Source organism: Quercus robur, chromosome 8, assembly GCF_932294415.1.
Source record: "Quercus robur chromosome 8, dhQueRobu3.1, whole genome shotgun sequence".
In the NCBI taxonomy this organism is placed as follows: domain Eukaryota; kingdom Viridiplantae; phylum Streptophyta; class Magnoliopsida; order Fagales; family Fagaceae; genus Quercus; species Quercus robur.
In genome coordinates this window covers 21,356,699-21,369,266 of record NC_065541.1, presented here as the reverse complement: position 1 = coordinate 21,369,266, position 12,568 = coordinate 21,356,699, and the positions used below count along the sequence as shown (strand labels likewise).

Below are 12,568 nucleotides of genomic sequence, written 5' to 3'. Positions count from 1 at the left end.
AGATTAATTCAATCTTTCAAACACACCTATTGAATTCTACAAATTGGAATAAAATATTTTAAATTCAAATGCTAAACTTGTTCACTTTTAATCATAATTGCCTACAACATAATGAGCATATTGGAGCATTTTAATATTAATTAATTAAAATAAATAAATATTACAACATAATGTAAAGATGTGGGAGTGAATATGGAAGATGAGGAGTTAATGAAAATGTTTAATCCTACACTGAAAATGAGAGAGACTATTTTATTCCTTTTAATTATGGTGATTAATGAGTTAATATGAATTGAATCAAATATTAGGCTAGATATGTACGTAAGGGGGAAGTGAAGGGTGGAGGTGTCAAAAATGGAAATGCATTGGCCTACTTGACAGCCCATTCAGAATAAGTACCATATATGTTGGTGAGTAAATGACCCAAATTAATACTCCATTATTATTATGGAAAATGGACTCTTCAAACCCTATCCAAGATACTGCAAAAAATACACTAAAAAAAATAAAGAGGTTCTTGGCAAGGAAGGGTGTTCTTTCTAGTGGAATTTTGGGCTTGAATACTTTGTACAGAGGTTGTTCTAGCTATACGACACTTGTTGGGCTATTTTATCTTGGGGGAGACAAGTCAGAGATGGTTTGTACCGGTTACAAAGTTTAACCAATCAAGGACTTGAACCTCAAAGAAAGTGAGTGTCGCGCCTCAGTCCAAATAGTGTTGCGTAATTTTTCTCTTTAAATTAATAATATTCAGAAGTATTATTCAGTTTCTTGTTGTGTTATTTCCATTATTATTGTATTTGTACCAACAATTTTAAGGAGATTCAACACATGAAGTCTACACAAGAGAAACCAAATAAGCTTGTTGGAGATCTCAACAAGCCTTTTCGCTTTAAGGGAGCCCACTTCAAGAGGTGGAAAGGAAAGGTCATCTTCTACTTGAGTCTTCTCAAAGTCGCCTACATCCTCACTGACAAGAATCCATCAAAGGTTTCTACCGATGAGATGAGTGAGGAAGAATTTAGTCTTCATCAAGAAAAAATAGATAAGTATACAAAACATGAATATAATTATCGCTCTTATCTTTTGAATTGTCTTGCCGGTCATTTCTATGATTATTATGATACAACTTATAATTCTGCCAAGAAAATTTGGAAAACTTTATAAAGCAAGTATGATAATGAGGAGGCTGGTGCAAAGAAGTATGTTGCTAGTAGATTTTTCCATTACCAAATGGTGGATGGAAAATCGGTGGTGGATTAAGCACAAGACTTCCAAATGATTGTGGCAGAATTGAGATCCGAAGGTATAAAGATTGGAGATAATTTGGTGGTAGCTAGCATAGTTGATAAACTACCACAATATAAGGATAAATGTTACAATATAAGTGTAAAGATATGAGAGTGAATATAGAAGATGAGGAGTTAGTAAAAATGTTTAATCCCACATTAAAAAGGAGAGAGACTATTTTATTTTTTTTAATTGTGGTGATTAATGGGTTAACATGAATTATCTTAGATATTGGGCTAGATACGTGCGCAAGGGTGAAGTAAAGGGTGGAGGTATCAAAAATGGAAATGAATCAGCCTCTTGGATCCTTCTACTATAGCCCATCAGATTAATATCCAACTATTAATCTTGTAACACCCACTACATCAGAATAATGGACCTAATTAATATGAAAGGTGTTCTTTCTGGTGGAGATTTGGGCTTGAACATTTTGTGTAAAAATTGTTCTAGTCATACGACACTTGTTGGGCTGTTGTATCCTGGGGGAGACAAGTCAGAGAAGGTCTATACCAGTTACAAAATTTAGCTAACCAAGGGCTTGAATCTCCTTAAAGAGAGTGAGTGCCGAGCCTTAGTCCAAATAGTATTATGTAATTTTTCTCATTGAATTAATAATATTCAGAAGTACTATTCAATTTCTCATTGTGTTATTTCCAATATTATTGTGTTTGCACCAACAATTTTAAGGAGATTCAGCACATGGAGTCTACACAAGAGAAACCAAATGAGCTTGTTAGAGATCTCAACAAGCCCTTTCGCTTTAAGGGAATCCACTTCAAGAGATGGAAAGAAAAGGTCCTCTTCTACTTGAGTCTTCTCAAAGTCTCCTACATCCTCACTGACAAGAATCCATCAAAAGTTCCTACCGATGAGATGAGTGAGGAAGAATATAGTCTCCATCAAGAAAAAATAGATAAGTATACAAAAGACGAATATAATTGTCACTCTTATCTTTTGAATTGTCTTGCCGATCATTTCTATGATTATTATGATACAACTTATAATTTTGTTAAGAAAATTTGAAAAGCTTTACAAAGCAAGTATGATACTGAGGAGGCAGGTGCAAAGAAGTATGCTGCTAGTAAATTTTTCCGTTACCAAATGGTGGATGGAAAATCAGTGGTGGATCAAGCACAAGACTTTCAAATGATCGTGGCAAAATTGAGATCTGAAGGCATAAAGATTGGAGACAATTTGGTGGTAGCTTGCATAATTGATAAACTACCACAATCTTGGAGGGAGTTCCAAAAGACTTTGCAGCACAAATAAAAGGAGACATCCTTGGAGACTTTGATCACACACATTCGTGTGGAGGAGGAGGCTAGAGGACAAGATGCACTCATGACACAAGAGAGCAATGGTAATTCCACCACAAAGGTAAACCTTATTTCATCCAATAATAATATACCCAAAAATCATTTTCCTAGAAATGGTTAATTGAAGCCTAAAAAGAGAACCTTTAAAAATAATAATAGACCTCAAGGAAGGGGAAACCCAAATAAAAATTACAATAAGAACAAGGACCCCCTTCACAAGATCAATTTAATAGATCCTGTTTTGTTTATGGCAAGAGTGGGCATATTGCTCGATTTTGCAAATTTCGGAAACATGAATCTATCCTGCAGGCTAACATAACTAAAGAGCCTTTAATGGTTATGATTATAGACATCAATATGGTGCAATACGTTGAAGGGTGGTGGGCAAATTCTAGTGCTAATAGGCATGTCACAAAAATTGGTTCAAATTGTACACTCCTTTTGAAGAAGAAAAAACTGTTATGCTTGGTGACTCTAGCAAAACCAAGGTTCTTGAGAGTGGTGAGGTTGAATTGAAATTCACTTCTGGACGTGTGCTAACACTGAAAGATGTACTTTACATTCCGTCCATGAGGAAGAATTTGATGTCAAGTTTTTTCCTTAATAAGGCTAGCTTCAAGCAAATTATGGAATCTGATAATTATGTAATCACTAAAAATGGATTATTTGTGGGCAAGGGTTATGCTTGTGATGGAATGTTTAAATTGAATGTTAAGAATAATAAAGCATCTACTAGTTCAGTTTATATGCTTTCTTCTATTAATTTTTGACATGCTCGTTTGTGTCATATAAATTGTAGATATGTGGGAATCATGAGTAGTTTAGGATTAATTCCAAGACTGTTAAAAGATTTTGAAAAATGTGAAACTTGTAGTCAAGCTAAGATTACAAAAAGGCCTCATAAAAGTGTTGTAAGAAATTCCAAATTGCTTGAGTTAATTCACTCTGATTTATGTGAATTTGACGGAATTTTAACTCGTGGAGGAAATAGATATATTATCACTTTTATTAATGATTTCTCAAAATGTACAACTATTTATTTGTTGAAAAATAAAAGTGATGCTTTTGAACAATTTCAAGATTTTTTAAAAGAAGTTGAAAATCAATTCGGTAGAAAAATAAAAAGAATAAGAAGTGATAGAGGCCGTGAGTATGAATCAAGTGCATTAATCTCATTTGTTCAGTCTTTGGACTGCACCATATTCACCTGCTTCTAATGCTGTAGCTGAAAGAAAAAATAAAACTTTAATTGAGTTAACAAATGCCATGTTAATTGAATCTGGTACATCTTTACATTTTTGGGGTGAAGCTATTTTATCAGCATGTCATGTTTTGAATAGGTTGCCACATAAAAAGTCACACACCACACCTTTTGAGATGTGGAAAGGACATAAGCCAAATTTGGGATATTTGAGAGTATGGGGTTGTCTTGCTTATGTAAGGCTTATTGACCCTAAAATGCCTAAATTAGGTATAAGAGCTACTACCTGTGTTTTTCTTGGTTATGTGATTAATAGTGCAGCCTATAGATTTTTTGATCTTGAAAACAAAATAATTTTTGAATCTGGTGATGCAATTTTTCATGAAGAAAAATTTCCTTTTAAATTGAAAAATAGTGGGGGTGAAGAAAATATTTTGTCACAACCTAGTTCTTCTACTTCACATTTACAAAATCAAGAAAATTTTGAAATGGAACCTAGAATGAGTAAAAGAGCTAGAGTTGAAAATGATTTTGGTCCTGATTATTATGTTTTTAATATTGAGGAAAATCAATTTAAAAGAGGCTTTAGCATCACTTGATGCTATATTTTGGAAAGAGGTTGTAAATGATGAGATGGAATCTCTAATTTCTAACAGAACTTGGAAATTAGTAGATCTTTCACCGGGTTGTAAGACCATAGGTTGTAAATGGGTCCTTAGAAAAAAGTTGAAACCGGATGGATCAATAGATAAGTTTAAAGCTAGACTTGTTGCAAAAGGTTTTAAACAAAAAGCTGATCTTGATTTTTTTGATACATTTTCTCCGGTAACAAGAATTATATCTAGTAGATTGTTAAGTGCTATTGTTGCAATTTTTTATTTGAAAATTCATCAAATGGATGTAAAAACTACTTTTCTAAATGGGGACCTAGAGGAAGAGATTTATATGGATCAACTCGAAGGCTTTGTAGAGCCTGGACAAGAAAGCAAGGTATGTAACTTAACTAAATCCCTATATGGCTTAAAACAAGTACCTAAGCAATGGCATGAAAAGTTTGATTCCTGCATGATTGAGAATGGTTATAAATCAAATGAATGTGATTAATGTATTTATTCTAAATCATGGAATAATTTACATGTTATTATTAGCCTCTATATGGATGATATGTTGATTTTTGGCTCAAATATGCATGTTATAAATGAGACAAAAAAATATGCTTAAAAGCCATTTTGATATGAAAGATCTTGGTAAGGCTAATTTTATTTTGGGCATGAAAATTACAAAAGCATGTGATGAAATATATCTTGATCAATCACATTATGTTGAGAAAATATTGAGAAAATATAATTTTCATGATCACAAAAGTGTAGCTACTCCTTTTGATTCTAGTGTTCATTTATTTCCTGTGAATAATGATGATGAGATTTTTAATCAAAAGGATTATGCTAATATCATTGGTAGTTTGGGTTATACTACTGATTGTACTAGACCTGACATTGCATATGTAGTAGGAGTGCTAAGCAGATTTACTAGCAAGCCTAGTAAAGATTATTGGCTAGCTATTGAACGAGTCATGAGATATTTAATTGGTACCAAAAGTTATGGCTTATTTTATAAAAAGTACCCTACTGTGATTGAAGGTTTTAGTGATGCCGATTGAAATACTTTGTCAGGTGATTCTCTCTCTACCATTGGTTATATTTTTACCTTAGGTAGTGGTTCTATTAGTTGGAAATCTAAAAAGCAAACAAAAATTGCTAATTCAACAATGGAAGTTGAATTAATAGCATTAGCTTCAGCTAGTGAAGAGGCAAATTGGTTTAGAGATTTGTTATATGAAATTCCACTTTGGGAAAAACCAATTCCACCTATATTAATTCATTGTGATAGCATTGCCGCAATTGGTAGAGTTAAAAACCGTTACTACAACGGTAAATCCAGACCTAGAAGAAGAAAGCATAGTACCGTGCGATCTTATTTGAGTAGTGGCATCATAACTGTGGATTATATTAAATCTAATGATAATCTTGCAGATCCATTTACCAAGGCCTTGGCAAAAGATAGGGTTTGAAATATATCAAGGGGATGGGACTAAAGTCCATAGAATCATGAGCCATGTATGAGGATACCCAACCCAAGGACTAGAAATCCTGAGAATTGGGTTTAATGGGAAAAACGAATCATACGATGGTTGTAAGAAATGCACTATTTATTTTTTTTAATTATTTATTTTCTAAATAATTTTTTTAATTGTTTATCCCTATGATGTAAGTGCATTTATCCTGTAATATGGAGAGGTTGAGTAAAAAACTCTTAATGAAATTTGTAGCTCGTATAATTGGGGTGTCAAAATTATAGGAGCACCCTTGACAAAATTTCACCTATGTGAGTGTGGGGGTGGGGCCGCTCCTTATGAGATTTGGACTTAATCTCAAATATACTCATGAAACCGAGATCAGCACACGGCTGTAAAGTGCTAGCTATAGAAGCTCATGTCAACACCTGGGTTGTTATGTGTAAGTGATGCTTAATTTCCCTAAAGCAATCCTAGTTCAAGTCGGAGACCACTACGACTCTGGAGTTGAAATCGCTATTTTACTAAGTGAAGGTTCAATGCAGAGCACACCTTCATGATGCATAGTGACCCATCTTTGCTTGGTAATCTCTCTTTAACTAAAATTTAATATTAAAATGAGTGGGAGATTGTTGAAGCATTTTAATATTAATTAATTAAAATGGATAAATGTTACAATATAAGTGTAAAGATATGGGAGTGAATATGGAAGATGAGGAGTTAGTAAAAATGTTTAATTCCACATTAAAAAGGAGAGAAACTATTTTATTCTTTTTAATTGTGGTGATTAATAGGCTAACATTTGGGCTAGATATGTGCGCAAGGGTGAGGTGAAGGGTGGAGGTATTAAAAATGGAAATGAATCAGCCTTTTGGATCCTCCTACTCCAGCCTATTAGATTAATATCCAACAATTAATCTTGTAACACCCACTGCATCAGAATAATGGACCTAATTAATCTGATTAATTTGGGTAGTAATTTCGTGAGGCCCATTGAGCCTATAAATAGACTCATTCATACACAATCCAAGTTACTGTAATATACAATATACACACAAAAAATAGAGAGGTTCTTGGCAAAGAAGGGTGTTCTTTCTGGTGGAGCTTACAATAAACAAATCACTATGTCAAATTTATTTTCCGCTACATACTTAGTTTATTGGTGATTTGTTTGTGCTACCACGCGTTTGCATGTTAATTAACTTAATTAATTCACCTGGCTAAATTAATTGGTTAATTTATCACAAGGGGTCAATACGTTTTTGGCCTATCAATCCTAACAATTTTTTTAAAGAAAAAAATTTAGGTTTTTAATTGTGTTAGATTTCTATTGGTCCAATATGTTGGGGCTTTCTTGAAGATGGGAAAAGAATGCAAAACTCACAAATATTTTTCTTTAAAAAAAATTAGTTATCATTCTAAAATTTTTTCCTCAATTTGGAAGCCTTTTGTTACGTTAATGGAAGTCTTAAAACTTTTTTAAAAAATTGGGACAAATAAGAGCCCTGAGTTGCCTAGGCCTTGAAGCGACACTGCCATCAACCACCCTTCATCACACTCCATCTTTGCCAATATGACTAGATCAGTGCATGAGAGAGAAAAAAGAAATAATATTTGGAAAGGAGAGAGAGAGAGGGTAGAGAATAAAAAAAGTTTATTTATTTATTTTTATTTTATTGATGAACAATCTCCTGTTTATTTGTTATTTGTGAATGTTAAACTATTTACGCTAGTATATGATTTTTTTGGAGATGTTTTTATTGTAATGTTTACTTCCCACCCTTCCACGTACAAAAATGTTTTATTGATAATTTGGTACAAATTCACAGCACAATGCCTACAAAGTGACCAACCCTTTTTTTTTTTTTTTTTTTTGGGGGGGGGGTGTTAAAAGACCGATAGTTTTTTATTCTGAGTTTGACATATTTTATTTATTTTAGGTACCGTGCAAATGCAATATTGGGAGTTAGGGGCAGGTGACGCGTATAAAGTCCCTATTTGCTTCTTTTTATTAGTCAGCTGGTGAATTTGCTTAATTATTGGTCACGAGGCCTGTATTTGGGTCGGTACCAGTTTTAACTCTCTTGATCCTCTAATGCCAAGGTCCATGCTGATCTCAAATTTTGATGGATAAGCTTAATTGGTTAACATCAGTTGGGTTAGGCACATTTAACACATGCATTTGTAAATTCCAGCTCTTTCAGCACATGCTCAATTAGCCTACAAACAGGAATTAAGCATGGCAATGTATATAAACCCTCTTGTCTTGCTAGTGATGGAGCTCATAATAAGAAAACTGATGCAATTTCATATTTTTCCCTCTAAAGTTCTCCCTCACTCCTTAGTATCTCTCTTTTTCTCTTGAAGGTACTTGTGACTCCCCAAGAGCAGTCACTTCTTATCATCGCTTGTTTCCATCAACCACTCATTCCACATCCTATCAGTCTTTTTGTTCCTAAACTTTGCATAATCAGCAAGCTTTCAAGCTACATCTTGCACTGAACAGTTTGTAACCAGATCTATTACGTTTTTCGGTCTCCCTTCTCAACTACACTTATCTTGACAAAAATTGAGAATTAAGTTTTATAAATTTTTTATATTGAGAAAACAAATTCCTTGTCCGTTACCAAAAAACTGCCGTGTAAATATAAATGTCATTCTGAAACAGAAAAACCCAACTTCCATATCCTACAAAAGAACCAGCCCTCACATGTACAGTGATCTATATTTAAAAAGAGGAGGGGGGAGGGGGTTCTTTTATGTAGATTTTAGAAACCACCTTCCCAGAAAATTATTAGATACCTCGAAAATGAAATTGACAAACTTGTAAGGACACTTTTAAATGAATAACTATTGCCTAACAAGCTGAGCAGTTGATGTTTAGGTATTTTGATCATTCTAAAAACTTTAAAATTATGATCCAACTTGGAGTTACGGCACATATATGCATTATACAGGCGTTAAATTGTCAACATGAAAACATGGATAATGCAAAATTACCAATCTAACATCATTTAGTCAGAAGACCAATTTTTCTTTTTTTGTGGATTTTTTTTGGAAGGACGAATGTATTCCACAAAATATAATGAAATTCAGTTTTAAGAATGGCATAAGTTGATTGAGTCATCTATTCTTAGATTCTTGTTCCAAAGTTCTGAAGTTAGACAAACTGACACAAATAACAAGACTCTACCATAGTGCCATGACTGATTTATACAGTAAGCACCATTCATACAAGTTATTCCATTAGATGAACACGAAGTAGAATAAACAGACCTGTTGGCAAAGCCCACCAACACAATTGCAAAGCTGTTTCAAGGGTTTTTCTGAGCCAAGCAAGCTCTAACTTCCACTTTCTAACAGAGACATATTCCTCATCAGAACTTTATCTGCTGAGCATAAGATCATTGCCATCTTCATCTAACCTTAACCACGGTTTTGATTTATAAACAACAAGACTTACTAGGTATGCTTCACGGCTTGGTCAGCCATTTCTAGAGAGAGAGAGAGTTTGTGTTTGGGGGGTGACTGGAAAGAACCCCAAAATATTATGTTACATCAACCATAAAAGGTGTAGGCAGTTCTGCCTAAATCCCCCATATTAGTTCAGGAACATAGCCAGCTAGCTTCAGCTGCGTGTCTAATTAAGCCAGCAACAAGTAAATTTTACTAGAAGCTGGGTGAGATTTATCAGATGCAGCAAACTGATGAATCTTCCTTTCCATTTCAATCCAACTGGATCCAGGACAATTCTTTTCTACTCCTAGATTCTTCATGGCTGCCTGGATTTTTGCAACCTCAACCCATCTATTTACTTCAGCATACATGTTAACCAGAAGGTTGTAATGGCTACTGTTGTTTGTCTCCAAAACCAATAGTTCGTTAGTAGCAACTTGGGCATCACCAAGTTTCTATGGAGTTTACACCCACCTACCAAGGCTCCCCATATAATGGAGTTTGGTTCAATTTTCATGCTTCTTATTAACACTAGTGATCTTTAATTAAGCCCGCTTTGATCTGTAGATCAACCATGCATCCTTAGTGTCCAACTTCAGGAGAGTTGGAATAATCATTGGTCATGCTCAGAAACATCCTACGGCCTTCTTCAACAAGTCCTGCATGAGTGCAGGCGCTTAGAACACTAATAAAAGTAATTCCATTGGGTTTGATCTTCTCCCTCTCCATTCTGCTAAACATCTTTAGTGCTTCATCTGCATACCTTTGAGCTACAGGCCCATCAATAACTGAATTCCAACAAAACAATTTTTTCTCCAGCAACTTGAAGAACACTGAAAGTGACTTATCTAAGCTTCCACACTTGGCATACATATCAATCAGTGTAGACCCAATATAAACATCAAGATCAAATCCATTCTGCAATATATAAAGATTTATTTCCCTTCCTAAGTCAAGAGCTCCTAAATGAGCACAAGCTGATATAATAGCTGCCATGGTCACTTCATTTGGGGCTATAAATGAGCCAAGCTTTGTCAAGTAATGCATGTTCATGCTTGGCTCGTCAGGAAAAATCAAAAGCTCGAGCTTGGCTTAAGCTTGTGACAAGCCTAAAAATATTATTTGAGCTTGAGTTTGTGGGAAAGCCAAAAAGTTTGAGCTTGGCTTGGCTTGACTTGATTAATTAGTCAAGCCAAACTTAAGCTTAATACCAAGCCCAAACTCGAGCTCAAGTCAAGTTTTTGAGCTTGAGATCTAAAACAATTACTTTATTAAACGCTTAAATCTCTAAAATTAAGAAAAAAGAAAATGAAAATAGTATATTCATTTTATCATGCATCTAGTCTTACTTATGATTAACTATTGTTCAAATTAATAATTTACATAATTAAATTCATTCTTTGTCTACAGATTCAGCAATTGTTCAGAATACAATTTTTACATTCACGTTAGATGGTGGAGAACTAGAAAAATACCTGTATGTAACTATTATAAATGAGAAAATACTAACATCTTACTTTAGATGATGATAGGGAAAGATCATATGTGGCATACTTAATTATTTATTTATTTTTAAATGTAATTATAGTCTAAAGTGGTTTTTGATCAGTTTAAAGGGAAGGAAAATATTAAGGTAATATAGGTAGTAGTCTCATATTGGCCATGCCATTATTAAGATATTTGTAATGAGTATTGTGGGGCCTGATAATTCGTGGCCCAGACCCATTCTGCACTTGGGCCCAATGCCTGAGCCGAGGAGAGCTATTGTCGAGGACGCATAATGAAAGCCCAAGAAGGGCACGAGGACATGGCCGAGGACGATCTTATGCTCAGCACCTCTCAAAACGCCTGAAGGAAAGGGCAAACTTTGTACAGGGACAGGGCAAGGGAGAAAGCTGCCAACATCGTAATACAGAATCCTGCATCTGACAAGCCCATGCTCCAAACCATGCCATTTAACTTTTCCAACAATCCCCAACCACTCTAGGTATGGGTTGACAGGACAGGTCTGCACCCCAGAAAGTAAGAACTTACACGTGGACACTAAAAGGGAAATAAACACTAGTATAAAAGGGAAAGAAAGCGAAGAAGAATGGATCCCCGCGGGAGGAGGAAAAATCCTGCAAAGGGGAGAAAAAGGGAAGGGTACAGAGCTCCTCGGACACTGTCTGAGGACTTAAACCTTGCAACTCACTCTAATGAGAGGCTTAGCTAGTCAAGCTAAGTCCACCCATAGAGAAGCTTCCACAGAAACCCCGACTAAACCGTTAACCTGCGGCTAAGATCTTGCCTTTCAAGTCCACTCTCTACAAATCATATTGTTAGGGCCCTTTACTTATGAGCCCAACATCATTCTTGGGTCGTTAAATAAATCGTGTCCCTACAAGTATATTTAGCTAATATATATAAACTTATAAATGAGTCTATGCTTGAATTGTTGTGTATCAAGCCTAATAGCTCACGAGCTTGTTCATGAATAAATTTTTTGGCTTGGGCTTGATTTGTTTATTAAACGAGCCTAAGAATAAAGCTTAAGTTTGGCTTATTTATAAATAAACAAACATGAACAAACTTTTTATCGAGCTGAACCCGAGTTGTTCAAGATCGGCTTGGTTCATTTACAGTCCACTTCATCAGGATGAATCCCATCACTCATCATTTCATTAAATACTGCCAATGCTTCTCTAAATTTCTGGTGCTGAGATCACATCCTTTGCAGGCATCTGATCGAACAACAATTCCGCAAAATCAAAATTCCTTATTCTTGCATATCCATCGACCGTAGTGTTCTATATAGCAGTATTCCTCTCAGGCATCTCCTCAAACAATCTCCTAGCAGAACTCAAATCCCCAGCACAGATATGAGCAGAAACTTTTGTAGTCCACGCAAAACATCTCTTTCAGGCATTCATCAAACACCATTCTTGATCTACAAAGTTTGCCTAAATTCGAATCAATCAAAGCAGTTTGAAGAAACACATGAAACAAACCCATAATCTATGCGCAGAAAGTTGGAGCAGGCACTGAAAAATTGGTTGACCAAAAACAATCTTGGTTTGCATTGATTTGATCATAAAAGCAAAGACATCATCCCAGGTTGTTTAGGCTGGAACATGTCTTTAATAACTGAAGTAATGCTAGATAGACATTTGTGCCACAGCTCGTCCATCGATAATAAGATCAATTATAGTTTGTAACTTCCGCAGCACGAATTCTCTTAGCTGTACTTAT

At 34.9% G+C, this 12,568-nt stretch overlaps 1 pseudogene; it reads right to left on the bottom strand.

The window, feature by feature from the left end:
* Window positions 1-9,468: 9,468 nt before the first annotated feature.
* On the bottom strand, window positions 9,469-12,461 carry LOC126696029 (pentatricopeptide repeat-containing protein At1g06143-like; annotated as a pseudogene).
* Between the last annotated feature and the right edge of the window lie 107 nt (window positions 12,462-12,568).